Raw genomic sequence first — 14,788 nt, 5'->3', positions numbered from 1 at the left:
CCCAAGGGTCTCTGCGATTCTCTGATCCTTCCATCAACCTCCTTGGGAAGCTCTATCCTGTCGTCTTCCTTGTCTCCTGCCTCTTCTGGGACCCTTCCGTGGCCTCCCCACCAGGGCCATCCCCACCAGGACTCCCTGTGCCCCCTGGCCTGACGCCCACATCCCATGCTGGGTCCCGTGAGCCTGGTGCTTTTTGCAAGGACTGTGTGCTCCGTCTGGGGTCACTTAGCATCTCCCTTGCAGTGGCCTGCATCTTCCTGTGCTGGGTCTCCTCTGAGCAGTCTGTGAGGCCGGACTGTACCCATGTCACGGGCATGGAAGCGAGAGTCCAGAAGGTCCAGATGACCTGCTCCCAGTCCCAGTGTGTGGAGCCTGGGTCAAGGATGGTCCGCGAGCAGAGGAAGACTTGGGCCCAGGGAGACTGAGGGAGGATGTGGCACAGTGAGCCTGCAGGAGGAGAGTGAGCACTATGTGGGCCTGGTGCTCTGACCTGCTGGGAGACCGCATCTCACCCACAGCAGCTCTGTCCCCAGGGCTGGAGGGTGTCAGGGTAGCCACCCTCCGAGGCTCTAGGCTGACAGTGACTGGCAGGAGAGGAGGTGCACCTGATGCAGGAGAGAATCCTCAGGCAGAGAGGAGGGGGCAGGTGCTTCCCCAGCAGCTGGAGGAACTCGGGGTAGCCACCCTCCCAGGGTGCAGGATGGCAGTGGCCGGCAGGGGAGGAGGCACCTGGTGCAGGAGAGAGCCCTCAGGCAGAGAGGAGGGGATAGGCTCTCCCCCAGCAGCAGGTGCACTGGGGCAGGTTGAGGGGGCATCCGTGGACAGCAGTGCCTGCAGCTGGGGTCTCCACACAGACCCCCTCCTCAGGCTCAGCACAAGCTTGTCTGGATGGCCTTTGTCCCCCAAATACAAAGTCTGGCCCAGGACCCTCCTCAAGCCCTGACTCCCAATCCTTTGACCTCAGCTCAAGTGACAAGAAATGGCCAATAGTTTAGGTGGGGTTGGGTGCACAGGGACATTCGCTTTTCTGGCCCATGCTGTAACATTGCTGGCATTTTAAAGATCTCAGGGCTTTGATTCAAAAACGGTAGGATGCCGGGGACCCCAGTCGGCTTTCGGGAAACCTGCCTCTGGGCCTTGCAGCCCTCCCATCCCACCAGTTCTGCTCAGAATCCCTCCAGGTCACAGACCCACAGTCTTGGCTCCTCAGATGGCCCGGACGATGCACCTTCAAAAAGCGATCCCGGTGGGGCAGCAGGACACACTGTGGATTCCAGCAAATACACCTCCCAGAAACTGAGGGTGCCGCTGGACGAGCTGTCTGAAAACAGCCATGTCAGGGTTCCAGGAAGATACCAGAGGCACAGGAGTAACTGAGGAGCATCTGAAGGTCAGGTAGGGGCAGTCAGAGCTTCCAGACCCTTCTTCCCTAAAGCTCCTCATTCCTCAGCCTTTCTTCCGGTGATTCTGCCTGGTTTCTATTTGCCCCAACTGTTATCCATTGCCTTAGGCAGCAGAGACTCACGTATGCCTTTAAATGTTTTGGACATTGAATGTCCTCCAGTAGCCACTTCACTACTGGGAAAGTTGGTAGCAAGCAAGAAGTCCCAGAGGACTCCAAGGGTCTGGACTTGGTGTTTCCCTCTCCTGAGATGGGGACACCTGTGGGAGGTGCAGGTGGTCAGCTGGGGGAGGGGGGCAGGCACCTGACGTGGACAGATGGGGCATAGGTGAGGCCCGAGGCCCCCGGGGTATGTGCCTGGCATCTGGACTGAACCGGTCTTCAGAGCTGCAGACTGGCTGGGATCATCTTCAGCTGAGGAGGAAGGTGAGGGGAACAGAGGGGACTGAGGAGGTTCGGCTCAGACAGGAGAGGGCTGAGCCACACTTTTGGGGGAAAAGTGGGGTCAGGTTCAGGCTCACAGGGACAGACCTTGAGGCCATTATGCCATGTGAAATAAGCCAGTCCCTAAAGGACCGACACTGGAGGACCCCACTTGTGAGGGATGGAGAGCACTCCCATCACAGAGGTGGAAGGAGCTGCTGGGTGCCGGGGCTGGGGAAAGGGAATGGGGGGTTAGGGTCTCGTGGGTAGAGGTTCAGTTGGGGATGATGAAAACATTGTGGCAATGGACCGGAAGTAGCCGGTGCAGAACAGGGAATATACTTATTGCCACTGAAACGCGCTTCATGGTATCAACTGTATGTCCATTATACCACAATACAAAAGAAGTGAGTCAGGACGTCGGGGCCGTCACAAATTCCTGGAGGGCCCAGGAGCAGGGAGCCTGTATCTTAGTTCTCGCTCTCACGCTCTGCCCCTTGTTGGGTGACTGAGCTCAGTAAGTGCTTGCTAAGACACAGTGCAGGCAGCTGGTCCAGAGAAAGTGCACAAGTGCAAACCCACTGGTGGGCACTGAGGAATCCCAAGGGGACGTGCATCCAGACGGAGCGAGTGCCCACATTTCACAAACACCAGCATAGAAATAGCCATTTATTTTTTTTAAAGATTTTATTTATTTATTTGAGAGAGAGGGAATGAGAGACAGAGAGCACAAGAGGGAAGAGGGTCAGAGGTAGAAGCAGACTCCCTGCTGAGCAGGGAGCCCGATGTGGGACTTGATCCTGGGACTCCAGGATCATGACCTGAGCCGAAGGCCGTCGCTTAACCAACTGAGCCACCCAGGCGCCCAGAAATAGCCATTTAAAACCAAGGCAGGAACCTTATATAGCCCAGAGGGCTCCACGCTCCTGGAGCCCGAGCTAGTGGCCACGGCCAAGGCCTCCAGTGGTGAGGGCACTGGGGGGTCTGAGAGGTGGCCCGGCACACCCTGACCCTGAAGCCCCATGGCTGCGGTGAGGTGTAAGGACTGGGAGGGAAGACCCGGCCAGCACCTGTTCTGGCTCCATGGCTGCTACAGGGCTGCTCCCAGCCCCAACAGGCAATGTCTGTTTAGAACCAGAGAGAAAACCTTTTCCCTTAATTGTTCTTTTTAAAGATGGTTGCTCAGCATTGACACAGAAAAACATCTGACATAAAACTGGAGCCGTTCACAGCTGCAAATGACCCCGAAATGATCAAAATGTAGTGACCACAAAGAGAGGAACGTGTGCCCCCAGGCAGGCCTCCTGTGCACAGGGGTGCCTGGGGCATTGGCGTGCCCGTGCAAGCAGTGCTGGGCTCCACAGTTTCCCTCAAGGGGACAGAAGTAGGAATCTGCTCTGACAGCTCCGCTCAAGGCAGCACCCCCTGATGGAGACGGGGGCAGCCCCTCGTGACTTCCAGATGTCCTGGTGATTCTTGGGCACAGCCACAAATCTCAGCTTCTTCATGACCCAGGGAATGATGGGGGGCCGGCCCAGCAGCCTCGGGTCCCGCAGGTCCTCCAGGGGACAGCCCAGCAGCTGCGGGTCCTGCATGGCCTCTGGGGGCAGCCCCTCATGAGTTCTGTGTGTCCTGGTGATTCTTGGGCATGGCCCGAATCTCAGCTTCTTCATGACTGGGGCCAGCCCAGCAGCCGCGGGTCCCACAGGTCCTTCAGGGGACAGCCCAATACCGTGGGTCCCATAGCTCCTCTGGGGACAGCGCCTCATGAGTTCTGGGTGTCCTGGTGATTCTTGGGCACAGCCATGGATCTCAGCTTCTTCATGACCCGGGGAATGATGGGGGCCAGCCCAGCAGCCGTGGGTCCCACAGGTCCTCCGGGGACAGCACCTTGGTGGGCCTGTGGTCCAGCAGGTACCCGTTCAGGTGGCTCTTATCAGGCCACACGGCCTCAATCCCATTGGCCCAGTTGGCCACCATCGCCTGGTGACAGGCCAAGGTCAGTCGGGGAACCTCCACCGCCAATTCCCCAAAAAGGCCCCCATGTAGTAAAAGTTGCCCTGGTCCCTGGGGATGTGGGTCTGGGACTGTGGCCAGCACTCGTAGCTAAAGTCCTCATGGGCTGCCCAGTAGAAACCGGGGTGTGGGGTACCAAAGAGGGGGGACAGGATCTCCATGCCCTCATGGTCCCAGAACTTCATTCCCGCATCCACGTCCACGCACACCAGGTCTTCCATGTCACAGAGGAAGCGCTGCTCGCAGAAGCGGCTGATCATCGCTCTGTGCCACATGGACACATCCTGCCAGAGCAGGACGCCACAGACCTCGACGACCACCACCCTCCGGCCCTCCCAGAGTGGCACACGGGGCACAGCAACCAGCTGGTCGGTGAAGATGTAGTAAGTGACCCCGTGTCCACCATGAGGACCACCACCCTCCGGCCCACCTGGAGGGGCACACGGGGCCCGGCAGCTGGCTGATTGGTGAAAACCTAGTAGGTGACCCCGTGCCCCACCATGAAGTGCTTCTCTGCTGTCTGCAGGAACAGCTCCAGGAAGACCACGTATCCACAGGGGCAGTGCACAGGGCAGGAAGAGGGTCACTGCCAGAGGCTGGCAGCAGGACCCCAGAGTTGGGGGCCATGGACGTGTGTACCTTCTTCAAGGGGGCAGGCCCTGGGCTGCTTTAAGCAACAGCCACCTCCTGGCCTTCCTGAGTGAATCTGTCAGCAGGACCTCCCTAATGTCTGTTCCCAGAGATGGGGGCCATCAGCAGCCTGACTTCCAAAGGGGAGCCTGAGGCTTTGGAGGCTGGAAACCCATGCAGCCCCACAGTCAGCATGCTGGAGCCAGGAACACTCCCCCTGTGCTGAGCTCCTGGGCAAACCCTGTAGGTGCCCTCCACTGGCCGCCCCCCCTGCAGATCCCGTCCCCACCTTCCAGGAAGGAAGCACCTTTGGGCACAGCCCTCATTTCTATGTCTTACAGAGCAGCTAGAATCAGCAGGGCCGGCCACCTGTCCCACTTTGCTTTGAGTGGGCTGCCGCTGGCCCCCGCAGACCTGTCTCCACTTCCTGTAGGGTCCTCCCTGGAAGGCTAGTGGGCATCCTGCTGACAAGGTGCTCAGTAAGCCACCGGTATTCCTAGGAGGGGTCACCCTCAAACTCTGCCACATCAGGAATCAGGTCCAGCCCATGGACAGGGAAGGCAAAAGACGACACCAGGAAGAGAGGGGGCTTTCTTAGTCCCCAGCCTTGAATCCAAGGGTGTAAGCTTCCAGGTCCAGTCTACATCTCCCCGGCCCCAAAAGGTTCAAAGTCTTGTCCGACCACGTCCCATGGCTGGTCCCCCTTTAAGGGTACTACCTGCTCCCCCCTGTGAGGACAGCAACTCCCCCATTGTCAGCAAGTGTGGTGAGCCCCTCTGAGACTGATTTTTTTGTGCAGACACTAAGGCTACTTCCCTGGGCCTGCCCCATACCCGGCACGTTAGTAAATCGCTCACACAGGGAAGGCGGGCACTACATTTAAAGAGGGGATAAGCACACTCAACATGAGTCAGGTCACCAGAGGGCAAGCGCAGACCCAGCCAATGGGGGAACAAGCCAGATATGAAGCAGGGGGATAGAAGGGTGATCCTGGCAGAGGGCACAGCAAAAGCAAAGGCTTGCAGTCAGGCCCAGGGCACATGTGGGACGACCACACACTTGGGTGGCCCACAGAAGGGGGGGCCGTGGTGGAAGAGGTGAGGCTGGAGAGGACGGGCAGGGGGGGAGCAGACCACAGAGAGGCCCAAAGGTTATGTTCCGAAAATATCACTCTAGTTACCAGAGGAGAATGGGTTCTGTGCAGCAGAGGACAGGGAGACCCTAACGCTAACCCTAATCCCTAACTCCTAACCCTAACCACTACTACCAACCCCACAAAATCAGCAAAATACCTTCCTGTGCCTTTCTTAAAAGAGATGTAAGAAGCCAGATCAGAAGAACTGCAAAACCAAGAGCTCATAAATAGACTGTGCACCCTAAGCAAGTGACTCTGCACAAACACCTCAAAGGTTATTCAATGGAGTGAAACAAGCAATGTTATACAGCACAATGAATTTTTAAATAAAAACATGTGGTCATATTAATTGATGCAGAAAATGTTCTAACCAAAGTCCAATGTCTGTTGCTGATATAAATACTCACGAAAGCAGGAATAAGGAGTAATTTTCTCATTAAATCTCCAGCAAACACCATGCTTAAGTCTGAAGATGGACAGCTCTACTCTGAAATCAGGAACAAGGACAAGATGCTGGTTTTCACCTGTTGCTCAATATTGGACTGAAAGTTCTACCCAGAAGGATAAGCCAAGAAAGAAGGCATCCACATGTGAAAGGAAACACTAGAACTCTGTCTATTCAGAGACCAGGGATGACATCATCTTATATAGAGCTTCCAAAAGAATCAACAAAAAATGATTACAGCCAGTTACCTAATTCAGCAAAGTTACAGGACAAACTATCAATACACAAAAATCTCTCTTATTTGTATACACTAGCAATGAATCATCCAAAAAGGAATTTAAGAAAACAATTCCATTTTAGGGAACATCAACATTAACCAAATATTTAGGAATAGATGTAATCAAGGTGCACGTCTTGTACACTGAAAGTTACAAAACATTGCTGAAAGAAAGTAAGGGAAACCTAAATAATTCTGAAGACACCCCATGGTGATGAAAAGATATACTATTGATAAGATGGCAATAGTACACAATGCAATGTGGAAATTCACTGTGTTCCCAAGAAAATTCACAAAGGCCTTTGGGAAGAAATGCACAAGCTAATCCTAACAGTCATATGGAATTTCAAGGGACCACAAGATAGCCAGAACAATCTTGAAAAAGAAAACCAAAGGTGAAAGGTCAAACTTCCAAAGTTCAAATCTTAATACAGAGCAACAGTCAAGAAAACGTTGTGATACTGTCGTAAAGGTATGCATTCACCCTGAAGCAAATAATACATTATATGTTAATTAATTGAATTTAAATTTAAAAAGTTTTTAAATAAATAAATAAAATAACAATTTTTATTGTTATGCATACCCTTTTAAAAAGGTATGCATACAGATCAGTGGGATTTAACTGAGACCAGAAATAAACCCCTTCTTCTATGGTCCACTGAATTTTGACAAGGGTGGACAACATTACGTTGGGGGACAATTGGTTATCCATGTGCAGAGGAAGGAAACTGGACCCTTACCTCATACCACATAGAAACATTAGCTCAAAATAAGTAAAGGTTTAAATGTAAGAGGTAAAATTATAAACTCTAGAAGAAATAAATGGGGATAAATCTTCATAACCTTGGATTTAGCAATGCTTTTAGCTCTGGCACCAAAGCGTAAGAAAAGAAAGAAAAAATAGATAAAATAATATCCTTAAAATTAAAAATCTTTTCAGCACGCCTGGGTGGCTCAGTCAGTTAAGCATCTAACTTAATTCTGGCTCAGATCATGATCTTAGGGTCATGATATCAAGCCCCATGTCAGGCTCCACGCTGAGCGTAGGGCCTGCTTGAGAGTCTCTCTCCCTCTCCCTCTGCCCCCGACCGATCGCACACGCTCTCTCCCTTGCTCTTAAAAAAAAAAGTAAAAAAAAAAAAATTACAAATCTTTGTACATCAGAAGTGACAATCCTGAAAGTGAAAAGACAGCCCCCAGAGGGAAATATTTGTACATGATGTATCTAGTAAGTCTGTTGTCCAGAATATGTAAAGAGCTTTTACAACTCCTCAACAAAAAGACAACCTAGTTTTAAAATAGACAAAGGACTTGGATAGACCCTTCTCCAGAGAAATCACGGGGAGTTGGGTGTTTAATGCAGAGTCTCCCTCGGGGAGAATGAACATGTTCTGGAGAATGAGGTACAACCGTGGGAACTCAGCTAAGGCCAGAGCATTGTGTACCTGAAATGTTTTAGGTGGTAAAGGTTATTTATGTTTAGTCACGGTGAAAAAGTGAATGAAGGACTGATGCATGTCACCACGTGGATGGACACTGAAAACAGCCCAAGTGACAGAAGCCAGACAGAAAATGCCACTCAGATTAGCGCCGTCTGTAAATTGGCTCTAAATCCATCCTTAAATCCTTAAATCCATCAGAGTTGTGCGAATAAGGGAAAGTCTCAGAGCAGCTCCAGGAAAAGAAAACTGGATCTGAATGGAAAAGGCCATTTCGGATGTGGGGCAGGTGGTGGCAGTGGAAGTGGGTCTGTGGTCTGGGTTATAATGTGGAGAGTGTAATGGTTTCCTCATTTACGGGTATGTGGTGGTTCCGCGGGACAGTGTCCCTCTTTGGGGTAACACGCCCTGAAGCACCCCGCGGGAAGTGGTAAATGTGGTAAGGAGACGACAGCTGGGGTCTGAGTGTGGAGATAAAGCGTATTTGCGCTGCGGTGACAGGTTGACCGCGCTTTGAAATCACCGCAGAGTCCACGACTCTTCAAACCGCCACGGCGGCACCAGGTCACGGAAGCAGAGACGACACCAGACTGTGACGGAGGCCGCGCCCTCCCAGACCCGGTTCCCCCACCGCGGAGAGCCCACCGGCCCTTGAAGGAGGCCACGTGGTAGCGAGAGACTCGCGGGAGGATTCAGTCAGCAGCCCCCGTGTCTCGGGTGCAGCAGAAGCAGTGGGATCTGGAATTCCCATTTTCCACAACCCTCCCCCAAAACCTGGTTAGAACTGTGAAAATGCAAGACGGGCACCTCAGGAACGTGGACTGGGGACGCCAGCGGGGGAGGCCGGAGGGGGGAGCCCGCCGCTCAGGGTCAGGGACGGGAACGGCCGTCAGTCACAGGCCCGGGGTCGGAAGCCTCCACAGCAGACACCCGTCAGTCGCAGGCCCCGGAGCGGAGGACGCAGGTGTCCGCTCCTCCAGGAACCCCACGCTCCCCGCAGCTCAGGGGGGCGAGCCGCCGTCACCGCGAAGCCGGCTTCTCTCCCGCGGACTTCCCGTCGGAACAGCGCCCCCGCTGCCTCCTCCTTCCCCACGACACGCTGTTCCTCTCCGTCCTTTCTCGTCCGCGATGTGGCCGGAGCTGGCTTGTCCCGGACGGCAAGTCTCTGCTCCTCCCACATAAGCCCATTTTGCCGGTAAAACGACCGGCACTTTCAGTTTAAGGTCAACAGGACGGATAAACTCGGTAAGTTGGCCAGGAGCAAACCCGAGAGACAAAAATCCGGTGCATTTCCAGGCGCTCCTCACACACCGTCGGGACGAGACCCGCGGAGCACAGGCTCCTTCACAGCCGCATCGAGAAGAACCACACACCGAGGAGCACACGTCCCCAGGAGCCGACACACCTGCCCTCCGACCCCGTGAGACACGGACCGCGGACGTCGAGGGAGACTCGCCGGGAAGACGCCCCGCGCTCAGGGCAGAGCGCACGCTGCGGACACGTCTACTCTCCCCCCGCCGTCCGCCGAGTCCGCGCCGCCGCTACGGGCCTCCAGCGGGGTCTTCGCAGACACGGAACCCACAGCCCTGACGCGGGTGTGGACGCGGGGAGGAGCCGCGGGGCCGAGGCGGGGGAGCCGGAGCACAGCGGCGGGCGGCCGGCCCGGACCGCAGACCGCGGGAGCAGCCCAGGAACCGACTCCGGGTGCGCGTGGACACGGCCGCGGGGGCCGCCGAGCGGATCCGAGGCCGGAGAGCGGAGCCCCGACAGCCCCGCGCACGGCACCGCGGGGACCCCACGTCACCGCACACAGAGCCACGGACACCCCGCGGTCTGCGCACCCGCCCTTCCTCCGCTGCGTCCCGTGAGCTCGGGCCCCCTCCGCGGTCCCCGCTCAGACGGCTTCTCCTCACCTCCTCCTCCCGCGGCGGGGCCTGAGGAGGCCGGGCTCCTGTCCTTGCGGACGCCGCCCCGTGTTCTCTAGAAGCCTCCACAGCGAGTCCTGAGGAGGCCGGGCTCGTGTCAGCGTGGACGCGACCCCACGTCCTCCAGAGCGGGGCCTGAGGAGGCCGGGCTCCTGTCCGTGTGGACGCCGCCCCATGTCGTCCGCAGCGGGTCCCGAGGAGGCCGGACTCCTGTCAGCGTGGACGGGACCCCACGTCCCCCAGAAGCCTCCAGAGCGGGGCCTGAGGAGGCCGGGCTCCTGTCCTTGCGGACGCCGCCCCGTGTCCTCTAGAAGCCTCCACAGCGAGTCCTGAGGAGGACGGGCTCCTGTCAGCGTGGACGCGCCCCACGGCCCCCAGAAGCCTCCACCTCAGGTTCTGAGGAGGTCCGCCCCTGTCCCGGCGGCTGCGCAGGCCGGGCTCTGGGCTCCGGGCGGGAGCTGGGGTCGTGCGCCCTCTGCAGGCGGGGGAGGCAGTGCAGGACAAGGTGAGCTCCCTGCTCAATGGAAGCACCTGCTCGCTCCCTGGGTCCAGCTGAAGCCATTAAATTCTGAAAATTCAAGCTGAATGGAGCCCAATATCCCCCCAACTTCTCCAAAAATAGCTAAGGAACAATTAATTGGAAACAATACGGAATGACAACAGTCCCTGACCAGAACAGTGCCACTGAACATGACCCTGGCCCTGACTGAACATGATTCCGACCCAAACTTGATCTCAAGCTGGTCCTGACCCCAGGCCAAGACCCTAACCCTAGCCCCCAAACCCGAACAATGTTCACGATAATCACAAGGTAGAAACCATGCAAATGTCCATCCATGGTGAATGCATAAACCAAGTGTGGTCAAGGGTTTGGGTCTGGGTTCAGGTTCAGGTTTGGGTCAGAGTTCTAGATGAGGGTTTGGGTTTAGGATCAGGGTGAGGGTGAGGGTTTTGGGTGAGGGTGAGGTTAATGGTTAGGATTAGAGCATAGGGCTTTAGGCTTATGATTTAGGGTTTAAGACTTAGGGCTTAGGGGATAAAGTTCAAGGTCACATTTGGGGTTTGGGTTCTTGCTGGGATTTGGGTTCAGAGCTCATGACTCAAGAGTTCTGGTTCAGGGTTTGGGTTCGTGGTTCAGGGCTTGGGTTCAGAGTTCAGGTGTGGGGTTCAATTTCCGGTTTGGGATTCAGGGTTCCAGTTTGGGGTTTAGGGTCATGTTAGGTTTTAGGGTTAAAGTTAGGTGTTAGAGTTAGGTTCAGGGATCACACATGTTCTTCAGCTGTCATCATGGACACAATTTCTATCTGAAGTTTCTAAATCTGAAATCTATTTAGTCTGGGTGTCAGGAGCTTGTTCAGAATTTAGGGTCACAGTAACTGACTACCAACAGCATTCTGATCCTAGAGTCTCCCAGTCACCCAGAAGCTGCTTTTTTCTTGGTTCAAACATACACTTTGCAGAGAAGGGTGAGCTAGAGCCAAATTTGGGATGATTTCACAATGGTAGAGGAGTGAAACCAAATATTGTGGAAATGATCACGGAAAATGAAAGAGGAGACAAATAATTTGTCGACTCCTGATTCTTCCACAATAACAAAGACCAAGTTCCCAATAGAGTCTGATAATGTTCCCTAGGAAGGACTATGGTACTCATTACCGATACCACAAAAAAGGCCCCCTCCCCTGGTTTAAACTAAGAATCACAGGAGGATACTTCCTATTTTTTGTCAAAAATACAATTTTATTCTTTGGGTGTTCCAGTGTACAATTTGTAGAGGCATTGCCAACATTTTCCGTTCTCAAACACTCATCCGCACACGGATAAAATGCAGGCAACATTGTAGTGCACTGCTCACTGGGGGACCAAGAAGAAGGAGGGCTATTAGAAGTAATAAAACTATATCTACTATTAAACTCAGAAAAAGCGCTCTTTACGGGCCCTTAATGAGGATTCCTCTCCATAAGATCTCACATCTCATCGTATGGAACCGACCCATAAATATCATCAATAACAATAGCCTGCCGACCACTGTAGCCCCCCTGCCATTTCCCTATGGGATTGTAATACACACTCCAACCGCTAGAGACAACTTCAACAGCGGAACAGGACTTGCCCACCCCCGGGGGACCAACTGTTACAGTGATGTAAAAAAATCCCACTCCTTGGAAATCCCAGCCGTTAGGACAAAGGCACAGAAACCACACCCACAACTTAATAAAGGACAGGCATCTCGTTACCAGATGCTGCAGATCACCACCCCTCTCACGAAGTCACTCCACAGAAGACTCGAGATCTGTGCTCTCCCCAGGATTACAAGGTGCACCACATTCTTCCAATACTCCACCCTTAGAACAAAACCTTTAACTGTCCTCATCAGTCCCGTGTGCAGGCTCACAGTGAGCCCTGAGAAAGCCAGACACCTTCTTAAGAGCACTCAGCCTCTCGCACCTATCCTAGCAGATGGAGGTTGCCACTCTCCCCGACTTCTGTACCAACTAGAAAATACTTTGAACAAGTCTTGTCATACTCCATGCAAAAAGCATATTCTTCATCTGCAAAATTATTGATGATGAAACACCACGGATTCCTCGCACCTTCTTGAACCTGGGTAAATTGTAGATACAGGTTGGCCAGAGCTATTATCCCCAATCCCCATACCACCCCCCCCTCCGCACACACACACCCTTACCTTGTGCATTCCAGACCAGTTTCCATCAACTTTGCTCATTCTCATCCATTGTCTCTGCAGAATAGTACGGTAGTACCGAGGTGCCAGGATTGAGGTACTAGGTACTAAGCCAGCACCTTGGAACCACTCACAACCAGAAATCAATATTCGTTTATCAACAGATGCATCACAGAAGATGTTGCCACCACAGCAATTAGAAAAGTTGTTACAACAGAGGACCTAACAACCTGTACCAGTCTCCACGGCCCCACTCCCTGGCTCCAGGGATTGGCTCCTCAATGGGCATGTGACCTGGTCCCTGCCAGCGGGGTGACAGAAACCTCGGGTCTCGGCCTGCAGAGCAAAGCACGGGGTGGACCACCCAAGCCAGGGGCTTTTCCATCACGAGGGCAGCAGGGGCCTAGGCCTGGCCAGTGCCAGTGCCACAGAGGGCCCAGGAAGCCAGGGGTTTGATAACATTGCTAAGGGCTGAAGCAAACTCGTCCTGAAGCCCACACATGCTAGGTCCTCCCCTGACTCATGAACTATAAATGTGCTCATGGTCTTGGCCTGAACAAGATGACCATCTGTGTGGTATATAACCCGCAGATATACCCACCAGGCAATGGGGATATACTCAGCCAAACAATACCTACATGTACTTCAACCACAGACAAACATCTTGTGGGACGCTTGAGGCATTCAGATAAATGCAGGGGAGTTCCTGAGGCCTTAATTGTTGGTCAGTCTCGCTATCATCTTTCCTTTCAAGTTTAGGGGCCAGGGTCAGGCAGGTTTGATCCCAATGTATGCCCACACTGCCATTTGAAAATAAGACCCCTCTCCCCCACTGTCCATCAGGTCGCAAGTCTGGGGTGTGGGAAACTACCACCCATGGGCCAAATGTGACCTACCCCCTGTATTCTGTAAATAAAGTGTGGCTGGAACATTAGTTATGGATGGTCTGTGGCTGCTTTCAAGCCACAATGCAAGAGTGGAGTCATTGCCAGAGAGACCACGTGGATTGCAATGCCTAACAGAAAATCTTTACAGAAGACTTTACAGAAAAGTCTGTGCAGATCCCTGTTCTAAAAGGTAATATTATCATGTCACTCCTTTGAGTAGAACGTAGAGCCTTCTGGGTAAAATCTGATTTCTTCACCCCCACAGGCAAGGACTTCCATCATTTTAGCCAGAACTCCATATCCATTCTCCTCCATTGATACCTTTAATGGCACATCTACATATCTGCAGCCCAATGGGAATTCACTGCAGTTTACATGATAGTGATACTCAGAAACGGAGGTGCAAGTGTGAACACGTGAGTGTGAGCGTGTGTTGACTCTTTGTTAGCCACGGTATGCAAGTAGAACACAGTACAGTAGCATGCTTTCTGTCTCACAGGGACGGCCACATTATGTGGTTACATAATGATATCAGAAAGAATCCACCTTCACAGAACAAACTCCATCTGGCAGGACTCTCAAAACCCTTGTCCTGAGCACTATGCTCCACCGAGGCTGGGGGCACACAGAGGAACAGAGACTCACCCTGCCCATCAGGGTTTTGAAGGAGGCCTGCTGTTCCAGGACAAAAGATTCCGAAACCATTCATCTACCTGTCATCCAGCCAGGCAGCTGTGAGAGAGATCTACTCCTAGCAGAGGACAGATGGAGAGACAACACATTACAGCATGGTGTGACAAGTGCCACTGCAGGGGATGCTCAGGAGGACTGGGGTGTGCAGGGTTGGCCAGAGCAGGGGCAGTGGGACGAGGAATGCTCCAGGAGGATGTCACAGTTGTGTCCTTGTGTGGCTACACGTGTTAGTGTGACTGGGCTTTGGCCACACAGGAAATGACAGGTCGGGGGGCAGGGCAGGGTGTTGCTGAACTGTCTTCTATAAGGCAAAAGTTTATTAATGAGATTTCTTTCAGTACAATTTCATTTTACATGCTTTTATGAGTCCCTAATGCTGGTTGTATATGACATGAGGTAGGTAGTTCGCCATTTCTTTCAAGTCTGAGGTACCAGGGACAGAGCACACTTGAGATTTATTTTTGTGGCTTTCACAGTATGACTTTTCCCGCCTTTATATCTGACCCAAGGACAGGAAACAAAGGCAGCACAGATCTGCACACTTTGAAATGTCAACAGAAACCTCCAAACCCAGGTTCTCACAGGAGCTAAAGTTTAAGGACCAGGATGACAGGGTGACAAAAAGGGGAGGCAGATAGCAAGTAACCAAAAGGAGATGCCATGTGTCTGTGAGCTGGCCACCTTCTCCACCTGTCGGAAGGAAGCCATGCTGAGAGGAGGGAGCCACACCTGGGCCTGGTCCCTCTCGGCTGCCCTTGAGCCTAGAAGAGGATGTGCTGAGCTGGGTGTGGGTACAGTGGGGAGATGGGCAGCTGGCCACAGATGCTACC

General features: G+C 53.4%; 1 pseudogene; it reads right to left on the bottom strand.

Annotated features, from left to right (window-relative positions):
- Positions 1–3,039: 3,039 nt before the first annotated feature.
- Positions 3,040–6,064, bottom strand: LOC148163676 (histo-blood group ABO system transferase-like; annotated as a pseudogene).
- Positions 6,065–14,788: the final 8,724 nt, after the last annotated feature.

Source organism: Eumetopias jubatus, unplaced genomic scaffold (genome assembly GCF_037043125.1).
Source record: "Eumetopias jubatus isolate StellerSeaLion01/CBP00866 unplaced genomic scaffold, mEumJub1_p1.0 scaffold_8, whole genome shotgun sequence".
In the NCBI taxonomy this organism is placed as follows: Eukaryota; Metazoa; Chordata; class Mammalia; order Carnivora; family Otariidae; genus Eumetopias; species Eumetopias jubatus.
This window is presented reverse-complemented; position numbering and strand designations above follow the sequence as displayed.